Raw genomic sequence first — 12145 nt, 5'->3', positions numbered from 1 at the left:
TGGGGACTCAACTGGATGTGTGTCCCAGGAGTTAATCACCTGCCCATCAAGTCACAGCACCAAATAAGATTATATCCAAAAGATGAGAAGTATAAAACAAAAGAGACCTTTATTCTAACAACACAGAGAGAAATAACAAAACCCAAACCCCGGATTGCTAGAGTCTGGCTCCCTCGTTGATGGACATGTGGTGTGGGGGGGGGGGTATGTAAGTAGCCTCAGTTTGGGGTAGAACATAAAGGGGCATCAGGGATACACAGGCAATCTATTGGCCTTTATTTGATACCACAGGTTAATTCCTAGGGGGCAGAAAAGATGGAGTCACAGGTAAGTTTTTAAGAATGGGGGAAACAGGAGCTTCTTGTTTTCACTTCTAAAGCTTCACCAGCTACAATGTCCTGTCTAGACTAAAACTCTCTCACTACACAAATCACTCTTGAAAGCACAGACTTGCCAGTGCAGCTGGCACCTTTGCTTCCTCCCTGAGATGCACACATATTACGCTGATGGTCCCCTCCTGTGGGGACATCGGCTCACATAAATGCACACTTTTAGCTTCCCTCCAGAACGCCTTTCCCTTACCAGGCCTACAAAAAAACCCACTTTCAATGCTCTGCCTTTTGGAAAACTTACTTCACACTGGCAGCTTCATTAACATAGTATCGCCGAACACCCAATCCTGAGCCACTTACTTCTAACCAACCCCGCCCCACTTCCACTCCGCGGTTCCACGTGACACGCTGACGGCCAACCAGCGCGCCACATCGCGGGAAACCCTCCCTCCCCGGCATGCCTCTGTCGGGACCGCTGGGCCCAGCCAGGGAGCCCCTTGAGAAAAAAACCAAATCCCAAAGTGACTAGTAAGAGCTACCGTACAAAGCCAAAGGCTGTGATATCTGCACCAGTCATCCTATCCTTCCTTCCTTCCTTCCTTCCTTCTTTCCTTCCTACCTTCTTTTCTTTCTTTCTTTCTTTCTTTCTTTCTTCATTTTGGTTGTGATACAAGGGCTCACGTATGATAGGATTTTCGGCGCGGTAAAAGAGAGAATATAAAATAAAACTAGCCTTTGTTCTAAGGACTCGCAGAGAAGTCCATCACCGCCGGGGCCTGGCTTTCTCCGCTGGAAACCTGGTGTGTGTGGCATACCTATAGTTTCCCACTGGGGTAGTGCTTAAGGTGGCATTGCTGATGCGCAGGCAGCTGATTGGGACTCTTTTTGTCCCACAGGTAAGTTGTCATATGTGAGGAGAAAGTGGCCTCATGTAAACGTTTCCCAGGTCCCGCCTCCCACTGCCCTAATATCATACCTAGGGCAAAATCCTTTCAATGTACCCTCAACTGGCCTCAAACTCACAGTGATTCTCCTGCCTCAGCTTCCAGGGTGCTGGGATTACAGGCATTCCCACCACCTCTGGCACCTCCTATTTTTAAATAGGACCCTGGGAACAAAACGTCAGGAATATATTCTTTTGTCCCTTCCTCTCAAGAATTTTTGCTTTTACTTTTTCGAACAAGACATTGTCCCCCTGCTTTAGCTTGGGTGGCTTCCCATTGCTTGGGTTAAAGACAACGCTTTCTACATCAGTACTGGGCCCCTGCATGCTGGGGCTCACTCCCCCAACTCCCTTGAGCCCTGCTATGTGCTCCATGCTCACACAGATTCCCTTGTGCCCCAAGTGGCTATTTCCAGCAGGGATTCTCTCCTCAATTTAGTTCCCCGTCATCATTCAGACATCTGTCCAAGTATTTCCATCTCCCTGAAACTTTCTTTAACCTTCTTCACACCATGTGCCTGATCCGATTGTCTCCCTTACACTGCAGCCTAGGAATTTCCCTGGATTCACTGGTAGGTCCACTCTGAAAGGTAAATGAGACCATAACCCACACAAGGACGATGCAGACACTCTGCCACAAAGAAGAAGTTTATTTGGTGCAGGGGCGGGTCGCTAGCAGACAGAGAGCGACCCCCGGGTAAGAAGTCATGGGCTTACATGCCTGAAAGCCACAGCAGAGGGAATGGGCGCACAGGCCAAAATGGCCCCTCAGGAAGGAATAAGGATACATTTAGAGGTGGAGTTGGGAGTCACAGGAACGCCATCAGTCCCCGCGGTTGCTGCAGTTCTCAGAAAAGTACGCGTGTGTCTTTGTGGTCAGTGCTATCCTAGTAAAAATCTGCAGGGGTGGTTGCGTGGCACTCTTTAATTCCCTCCTCCCTGGGTCCTGCAGCTCACACTCACCTGAGCAAGCCCAAGTAGAAAAGAACAGCAAAGAGCAGTGAGAGGTGACCCTTCTCCACGGATCCCTCCTGGTAATGGACTTACGTCAGGACAGGAAGGCACTACACCCAATTACTCTTTATTCTTGGTGAAGGTATTCGTACAATGACAGACATAGGGTCATCCTTACAGTGAATGCATGCATGCTTACTGTGTGTGATGTTAAAGAGAACTGTCTCCCTCTGCAGCAAAAGGTACATGTCCAGACCAAAAGGATTTGTGCTCCCTAAACTCAGGTTTCCTCTAACTGCAAAACAATACACTGCATATTCAAAGCTGTCTGGCTGTCTTTGACTGGCTTTGTGGGAACTGGGGTAAAAGAAACTAAGCACAAAAATGTTGATATCCTGTTCACTGGTCTTGTTAGGAGTTTAAACAATCATTCTCTGACTCAGGAATTTGGTGTCTTCTACCAACATCTACACAGCTGTAGCAGGCAAACTTGGAAAGTCAAGGCCAAAAAGAACATACTGCTTCCCTCACAACCCTCAGCCTTCAAAGAGGACCAATGTAGCCAGGCATGCTGGCACACATCTGTAATCCCAGCACGAGGGAGGCTGAGGCAGGAGGCTCACCCCAAATTCAAGGTCAGCCTGGGCTACATAGTGAGTTCAAGGTCTGTTGGGAGCCGTGGCACTGTCAAGTCATCAGACGCGGTGATTGCGGGGCCTGTGGGAAAGTACAAAGGCCTGGGCTGGATTACCCCTCTCATCGAGCCCGCCTGTGTGGCACCTGTTTCTTATCACCCCACTAAGTTCCCGCCTCACAGGGTAGTCTGCCTAGCTATTAATCCTATGTATAGCCGGTGCCTCCACCCCTGGGAGAGAGAGAGACTGAAGCACAAAAGGAGCCGCGGGGAGCGGACCGGTAGAGGCTTCGGGGCAGACTGAAGCACGGAAGGAGCCGCGGAGAGCGGACCGGTAGAGGCTTCGGGGCAGACTGTATAAGGAGAGAATAAAGAAAAGCCTGACCACCGCCAGACCTTGTCGTGTGTCTTTCCTGCCGGCCGGGAGTGACATCGACATTTGGTGGCCCGTACGGGGATTGATCAACCCCGAGACGCGGCGGTGGACTGCATTCTCCTACACAGTGCTGCAGCTGCAGGACAGGTGAGTAGAGGATAAGCCTGGGCCCTGGGTGGCGCGCACCTACAGGGTTTGTAGACTCCTCTCGACCTCACGCGTAAGTGGCGGGTTTCTTGGGCCTCACGCGGTGAGTATGAAACATAACACCAGAACTTAAGGTAATAAAAGAGTGTAAAACATAAACATAGAAGTAAAAATAACAGAAGATATATTAAAAATGGGAAACATGCCAAGTAAAGATACACAGCCTTGGTGTTGGTCCTTCGGAGACTCCTAAAGTCCAAGGACCTCAAGGTGGGGCGTAAGACTTTAGAAAATTTCCTTGCAGAGATTGACAGCTTTGCTCCCTGGTTTCTGCCTACAGGGCATGTAAACCTGCCCTCCTGGGAAAAGTTGGGCAGAGACCTTTCCCTAGCAGAGCGGGAGGGTAGAGCTTCAGTCTCTGCTCGTCCATTGTGGGAAATGATACACACGTGCCTAAAGAGTGAGGGTAGTTACGGGGGGAGCTCTCAAGAACTTGTAGAAGTACGCGAGGTGTTTGAACAGGCACAGTGAGGAAGCTCCCGAGAAGGGTCCGTCAAGGAGGGCAGAGATACAAAAGAGGAAGCCGAGGCGCGGTTTGTGTCTTTCCGCGGGAATCGGGACGAGAACCAATGTGGGTCCCAGAGAGGTTGACGCGACAAGTCCCTCGACTGAAGATCAGGCCTGTTCCACCAGAGGCCAACCGCAGACCCAACAACAAGATGAGCCCTAAAAGAACTGCAGGACAATCCCTTTTTGGGGGCCTGGAACGGCTTGCTCCCCTATGTGCTACCCTTGTATATGCATGGCTCGCTCGCATGGCCTACGACCGCGTTTAAAAGTGACAGGCTTCCCACATTCTCCTCCCTAGACAACAACATGTAGCGGGGTGGGTGAGTCAATGGCGGGTGGGAGCGTGCCTCCCCAGCACGACTCAACCTAAGCCAGGCCCTACCCCGTTCCGCTCGAAAGCCGCTGGATTGTTAGATAAATTTCTCTCCGAGGGGATTCGTGGAGAGAAATGAGTGCGTGCCTGTGTGCGGCCGGGTTCCGTCCGGTTCATTCCTGGCCCTGGAGGGGAGGACGAGGGCCTCGGGGCCTTGGTGGACCCTGGGGCGGCCGGCCAGGGTCTACGCTAAGGGCCTACGGTGGGCCTCAGTTCGGGGCATAGGCCTCTGCACTCTATCCAGGACGGGCTGCGATGCGCGTAGCCATCATTTAAAATAAAATAGGGGGAGATGTTGGGAGCCGTGGCACTGTCAAGTCATCAGACGCGGTGATTGCGGGGCCTGTGGGAAAGTACAAAGGCCTGGGCTGGATTACCCCTCTCATCGAGCCCGCCTGTGTGGCACCTGTTTCTTATCACCCCACTAAGTTCCCGCCTCACAGGGTAGTCTGCCTAGCTATTAATCCTATGTATAGCCGGTGCCTCCACCCCTGGGAGAGAGAGAGACTGAAGCACAAAAGGAGCCGCGGGGAGCGGACCGGTAGAGGCTTCGGGGCAGACTGAAGCACGGAAGGAGCCGCGGAGAGCGGACCGGTAGAGGCTTCGGGGCAGACTGTATAAGGAGAGAATAAAGAAAAGCCTGACCACCGCCAGACCTTGTCGTGTGTCTTTCCTGCCGGCCGGGAGTGACATCGACAAAGGTCAGTCTGAAACTGTCTCAAAACACAAAGAGGACCAACAGCAAATTTAGGACTCAGAATAAAATCTTGGCCACTGTATACCTAGAAGAAAAAAACCAAAGAAGAATTACATGATACGTGGCTAGAATGGAAGGAGAAGGTAACTGTAATCTGGGAAGGGACAGTGCTTACAAGAAGATAGCTGATTAGATCTCGGGCAAATAAAGTCAAGCAAGTGTTTGTAATCTGTCAAAATCATTACATCCACAGCACATGTGTAAAACACAGAATCTGGGGTAACTACAGTTCCAGAACACTGTATATGGGACCAATCAGAAAAGTGCCATTTTCAATTACTGGTTTACATCTGGAACAAAACCAAGCAAGTCTTCCATAAGACAGTTTAAATATGGCACCAAACCAGGAGGGTTTTTGATAGGACAACTGTCCCAAATGCCTTATTTGCACGAGGAAAGTCCAGACACAAAAAAACACTCCCTTATCCTCAAGGCCACTGTGAACCTGTTCACCAGCCCACCTCTCAGTCTGCAGAGCAGTTCTTTTTCACCTCCAGTAAGTGCACATCCCTGCCACCTTTTAAGTGTCTTGCCTAATACATTGTTCAGGATACCCAAGAACCTGCAAAGAACTTCCCTGGGTCCCAAAAGCCCATGGAAGGAATCCCAAAGCGTTAGTGGCACGGAAGGAGGAACACAAATTCAGGAGTGCCTTCTCATCTGCTCTGTGATGGGATTAGGATTAAGGATTTCATTGGGATTAGGATGGGATTAGGATTAAGGATTTCATTCCTTCTTTACTCATCCCCTGTAAATATCTTGACTCATCCTCAGAACGTGACATGGAAAAATCACCAACTAAAAAAACTCACTGTCTCAACTAACCCACTTTCTTATCTTGGCTAGCTCAGTAAGGTAAACGGTGCTCATTTTCAAATCTTAGTGTTTTCCCATCATTTGCAGTCAGATTAGTTCTCCTGTCCTTATATTAACCTGTCTGGATGCCACATCTCAACCCCACTCTCCACAAGGAAGGCAAATCCAGTCAAGCAAGTGTTCGTAATCTGTCAAAATCATTACACCCACAGCACATGTGTAAAACACAGAATCTGGGATAACTACAGTTCCTGAACCATGTATGTGGGACCAATCACAGTGTTTCCACGAGTGGCCAGGTCTTCACACCCGCTCACTGACCAGTAAGATGTTCACAGAAAAACTGACAAAGAAGGGCAGAAAGAAGACAGCTGAAATACACTACCCTCCTGCTCTCCCACAGGAAGAGAACAATCACCCGTGGCAAACAGCACTTATGATAAAGTAACACGAAGGGCCTGCTTCACACTCAGAACAAGCAGTGTGCCTTCCTCATAATGTCCACATCCTGTAGTTCAAAACCTTCTTTAGTAACAAAGAGATACAAAGGGTCCTTCTTTTTTTTTTTTTTTTTTCCTTTTTTTGGTACCAGGGATAGAACTCATGACCTTGCATTTCCCAGGCAGGTGCTTATGCTGCTGAGCTAAATCCCTGGCCCATACATGGTTCTTAATATTACAGTTCTAGCTGTGAGCTCTCAGCCTCTGATGGGTCTACTGTAGTCATACACTGTGCAGTGATTAAGAGTTTGAGTCATTTTGTTTTGTTTTGTTTTTGTTTAGGGGAAGAAAGAATACCAGATCATTTGCCTCTTTCACAGTTTATATCTGAAAAATGTTGGTCAACTGACAAAATTCAAACAACTTGTTTTCCCTTGTAAACCTTCCAAACTTTAAAGTAACTTAGTTGATTAACATAGAACTTCTCAGCAGCCAGTCACTTGCTTTGTTTTATGCAGGCTTTTGTCTCCTAAAGCTGGGGAGCTGTGATTATTCTGCAGACCTCACAAAACACTGCTTCTGTCTGTGGGGAGCAGCTGAAGCTGAAGATCAATCACATGTGCCGGGCAAGAGTAAGCCCAGCCCCAAGAACATGGGATGCCGAAGGTGAGCTAGACAAATACACTGCTCCAGCCCCTAGACCACAAGGCACCTGAAGCAAGCTAGGTAAATGAGTTGTTAGGCAACGGGGTTTCACTTGACATCAACCTGCTGCGTGTACAAACATGCCTCAATCCCTGAGCGGCTCTTTTCTCTAACTAAGAGAGAACTCCATTTCACCTCAGCTTTCTACACTTTTGCTTTCATTTCTTCAAGGTCTTCTTCCTCCCCAGGAGTTTCCCCAGAGCAGCACTGGACACTGCTCAGTGCTAAGGTCAGCTGCAGGTCACCACAGATGGCCTCTTACCTGAGTAAAGAAATCAGTCAAGTTGAAGAGACCAGGTACCCTCTGCACTGAGAGACAGAGCAGGGCATAGTGGTATACACCTGTAATCCCAGCACTTGGGACACGGGCAGGAAGTTATAGGCCAGCCTCAAGTGCTTTGGCAAGACCACCAACTGAAAAAATTATGTACTTCATAGCAAACAAACACTAGATTGTCTCAAAAAAAAAATCTAGAGCTCTGCTTCCAAGAAGTGTCAGTTACCATCTATGAGATCAAGTCCTACAGATAACAACTGTAGTTTCTGAATAAAATGCACAGAGTAATGTAAAACCACTGAAGAGCAATAAAAACAACCAAAAGACTGCTATGCAGGACTTGGAAGAAAAGAATAGCTCTGATTAAGTTTTCAATTTTTTTGGCTTTTGACTTACAACTATGGCCAAAACTAAGATAGAAAACACTAAAAGCCATAATTCAGGGAAAATACAGTAGCTGAAAAGTAATGGAGGAAAACCCCAGAAGGAAGACAGCCACAGATAAACCCCAATCCACACAGAAACTCTGCCCAAATATCTGGTCAAAACTGGGCAAAACTTTCTACATGCACAGAGCTGATACTTAAAGATACAAGTTTCTTAGCTACTGCCCACTGCAAGGGAGTTTACAACTTGAATTCGGCCATATAGGTACCCTCACCAGATGTATATAACACCACCCAGAGTACCTCCATCACGTCATGTATAATACACATGATGTATCCCCAAAATACCCAGTTTATAAGTACACAGTATGACAAACCCCTGCTTTTTCTCCATTGAGCTCAATGCTTTACTGTTGACCCCAACCACACTGAACTTTCAAAACCCAAGAGAAAACCACACCCTCAAGTTACTGAGTTCACTACATTAAGTATAGCACTTTCATCACTTTACTACAACAAAGAACTCTCAATCACCTGATGTGCACAAACACCACTAACTGTACATACTGAGCATAATATAAACCTGTGATCCTTCCTTAGGACTGTAAGCCCTGGGAAAGTGCTAATACAGTAGTAGTCCCCCACTACCACAAGTTATGCACTCAAATTTCCCACATTTGGGGAAACAACAGAGATCAGCACATTCAGAGTAAAATGGATAAGCCTCACTCTAGGAAAACTACCTACATGATCTCAATACCTCCCCAGCCACATAAATACGAGCACTTCTGTGCAGTTTTCTGAAGGTTATCAACTATGGTGATAACTTCCATATGTCAAAAAAAGAAAAGTGTCTGCTTGCGTGGATTGACTATGTTTCATAGTTTGTTAACCTGTCTTTTGCAGTGCTCACGATGTGCAGGGTGCAAGGAAGGCTTTGCTGTAGTGAGTCCTTTCCAGCATAGCCACTTTACTGTTTTACTGTATTGGTTGTAAAGATGTAATCTTTATTTTTTTTTTCCTGGCACCGGGGATTGAACTGGCAACCACATATGCTTGGAAAGCAGGCTTATGGCTGCTGAGCTAAATCCCAACCCTAAAGATACAATCTTTAAAAAAAAAAAAAAGAAAAGAAAAGAAAAGAAAAAGCCCCCTGCATCTGCAACTGAACCACCAACCCTTTCTTACCACAGGAATAGACTCCACTGCCTTAGTATCTTTTCTCTATATGAAAATGATTTCTTCAATTTGTTTTCAATTCTACTACTGATAGAAAGTTAGCTGTCTCCATGACTTTTATCTAATGGCCACTTAACACCTATTAGGCTAAACCAAAGCGCAACTGACCCCTAGCAGCACAAAGTTTTCAATTGTGGAACAACTGGCATAAACTAAAAGTGAGTGAGTGACTGAACAATAGAGAAAACGACAAATATAACACTGTCCTGTGGTTTCCTCTTGCATTATGTGACAAAACTTTCGGAACTCTTCTTAAACACCACACCAGTTTACCAGAAAGCAACCTCCCCCCCTACCTTCTCAGCTTCTTAAGCCAGACACCTAAAGCCATCTTCCTTGACCAATATGGAAACATGCTGCAGGATGAGTTCAACTGGAGTACAGTGAATAAACCTCAACCTTGTGATCATACCATTCTTCTAGCCAAGTATGACCCAAGTTCCCACCCGCCCCACTACCCCAACTCACACGCCTCACTCTTACCTTCCGGTCGCTCCTCACTCCGCTACAACTCACCCGTGCCCACACACTCACAGCCAAAACACAGCAAGAGGGCCCGCGGCTCACCACCTACTGGCGTGCTTCACCTGCTACACACCCCGATCCTTGCCAGGGAACGCGCTTCCACAACGCACCGAGACCGTTCATCTGCATAACGCCGCCCGCTCTCCCGCCTTGCGCCGCCCGCGCGCCGGCCGCCCTCCGCGCCAGCCGGGCTTCCCACCCCGGGCTCCTCAGGCTCGCGCTCTCCCCAGCCGCACCTACCGGGCTGTTTTCCTCCCCCACACCCGTCCGGCTTCCAGTCCTGGGCGTGCGTGCCCCGAGACCTTCTCTCCAGAGACAAGAGACAGCCCCCCTCCGCAGAAATGGCCGTGAGGAGTTTTCGGTCGCCAGGAGACCTACCTCCTCTCGCACTCCCGCCACGCCGACCGACCTTCCGCGGCCGCCCCGCACCATCCCTGTCTGTTGCGAGGAGGAGGGCGGCCGGGCCGTGCAAGCTGGACAGCTGCTGAAGAGCGGGACCCGCGGAGGCGCGCGGGGAGAGGAGCTGCTTTCCACCTTCAGGATCCCATGCCCCTAAGCCAGACAGTTCCAGACCCCGAGATCCGCTCTGCAATTCACTGTTCACAGCGCACCCAGACAAGCTTGCAGCTTTTGAACCTATTAATCCGTTTGTGACCTTGCAGGAGTTCTGAAAAGGAGGCTTAAGACCTAAAGGAGCAAAGCAACAGCTTACACATTAGGTGTAACCTGAGAGTCAGGCAACCCAGGTAAAAGTCCTAAAGCAGACCAAGAAAAACAGTTCATACCTACTGAGTCCTTATGTGCACCTGGATTTTACAGTTCATCCTGTTAGGTCTGTGAGAAGGGAGAGGAGGAGAGAGAGGGAGAGAGGTCAAAGTCCGTGGAAGGAATGGAGTGGACGGCCGTGAAGGTAGTGGGCAGCAGTGGCTTTATTCCGGGAATGCAGGGAGGGGGCCCCCGCTCCGCCGGCCCTGGGCACAGCCTCTCCACTGCGCCCGGGGCCGGGCCGTGGTTAACACGGGGAGAGGAGACTGGCGCGCTGGCTGCTGGAATCCGGTGATCTCTCTCTGGCGAACTCTGACACGTGGCGTGGGGGAATCTAAATAGCCTAAGCTTAGGGCAGTGCCCTAAGGCCATTAGAGATGCACAGGTATCTCATTGGCGCACAGGTTCTTAAGGATGGGGATATAGGGTTACAGTCAAGTCCATAGGGGGCACGGGGGGGGGGGAGGAGTTTAGCTGCAGCCTTTCCTGGTTACAGTGTTCGGTCTGAGGCAGCAACTCTTTCATATCCCGTCTTATGGTTATTAGGAAAAGGGGCGAAGATCTCTCTCTGTAACTACTTCCTGCTGGCTGAGGGCGCTGTATTGGGGGTCTAGGGGAATTTGACGGGATGAAGGTTGATGCCCAGGTAGACACTGATGCCAGGTGTTTTAGCCAGGACAACTTCACTGGTGAATGTACATGTGTCAGACTGGAAAAACAAAGAGACATAATGTTATTAGGAGACATGGCACTATTATATTTAAGGACCCAGGTGAGGTAGATAGGAAGGTGACTTTGGTTTTGAGATGGTATTTTATCAGGGTGATGTTGAAGTGGCAAGGCAGAATTCTGAAAAATAAACGTGGGATTACGAGGAGTGAAGTTATGAGAGGTGTTTACTCCCCCCCATGAAAGCATAAAAGTTAAAAGGTAGGTAGGTAAGGCTTGTCTCTGGTATATATGATGTTGGAGTCTGTAGGCAATCGTGTTAGGGACTCCTACTATAGAAATGATCATTAATAGAATGTGAGAAATTAAGAATCAAACTGGACAACAAAACATGACAACCTGTGAGTCATAAGGCAGAGATGAGCATCAAAAGGATGGTTAGATCTAGGGCCTGAGTGATGTGAAACCAGAATGGCAGTTTAAAAGGGAATAAAAGCATTTTATGATTTAGGACTGGGACCTGTATAAAAATGGGCCTGTTTGTAAATGGCATAGGTTGACCATCAAATACCATGTCATAGAGATTGATTTAATATAGCAACCTAAATACTCAGGAAGAACCCTGTATATATGGCCTCTATGTCCTGGCTAAAACACCTGGCATCAGTGTCTACCTGGGCATCAACCTTCATCCCGTCAAACTCCCCTAGACCCCCAATACAGCACCCTCAGCCAGCAGGAAGTAGTTACAGAGAGAGATCTTCGCCCCTTTTCCTAATAACCATAAGACGGGATATGAAAGAGTTGCTGGCTCAGACCGAACACTGTAACCAGGAAAGGCTGCAGCTAAACTCCTCCCCCCCCCGTGCCCCCTATGGACTTGACTGTAACCCTATATCCCCATCCTTAAGAACCTGTGCGCCAATGAGATACCTGTGTATCTCTAATGGCCTTAGGGCACTGCCCTAAGTTTAGGCTATTTAGATTCCCCCACGCCACATGTCAGAGAGAGTTCGCCAGAGAGAGTTCACCAGAGAGAGATCGCCGGACTCCAGCAGCCAGCGCGCCAGTCTCCTCTCCCCGTGTTAACCACGGCCCGGCCCCGGGCGCAGTGGAGAGGCTGTGCCCAGGGCCGGCAGAGGGGGGGCCCCCTCCCCGCATTCCCGGAATAAAGCCACTGCTGCCCACTACTTTCACGGCCGTCCGCTCCATACCTCCCACAGACTCTCTTCCTCTC

General features: G+C 48.8%; 1 long non-coding RNA gene and 1 other non-coding gene across 3 annotated transcripts in view; both read right to left on the bottom strand.

Moving 5' to 3' along the window:
* The window catches only part of LOC106027054 (uncharacterized), a 28816-nt gene extending 19445 nt beyond the window's left edge, over nt 1–9371 (bottom strand). For both annotated transcript variants that reach the window (XR_010048257.1, XR_010048258.1), the window contains exon 1: nt 9246–9371. This is a non-coding gene — a long non-coding RNA (uncharacterized LOC106027054). The remainder of the gene's footprint in view (nt 1–9245) is intronic.
* On the bottom strand, nt 8327–8490 carry LOC111755974 (U1 spliceosomal RNA). The gene has a single exon (XR_002790504.2). It is a non-coding gene; the product is annotated as a U1 spliceosomal RNA (small nuclear RNA).
* Nucleotides 9372–12145: the final 2774 nt, after the last annotated feature.

The sequence above is a fragment of the Cavia porcellus genome, unplaced genomic scaffold (genome assembly GCF_034190915.1).
Source record: "Cavia porcellus strain 051 isolate PalLab524CR breed Dunkin Hartley unplaced genomic scaffold, mCavPor4.1 scaffold_6, whole genome shotgun sequence".
Lineage (NCBI taxonomy): Eukaryota > Metazoa > Chordata > Mammalia > Rodentia > Caviidae > Cavia > Cavia porcellus.
This window is presented reverse-complemented; position numbering and strand designations above follow the sequence as displayed.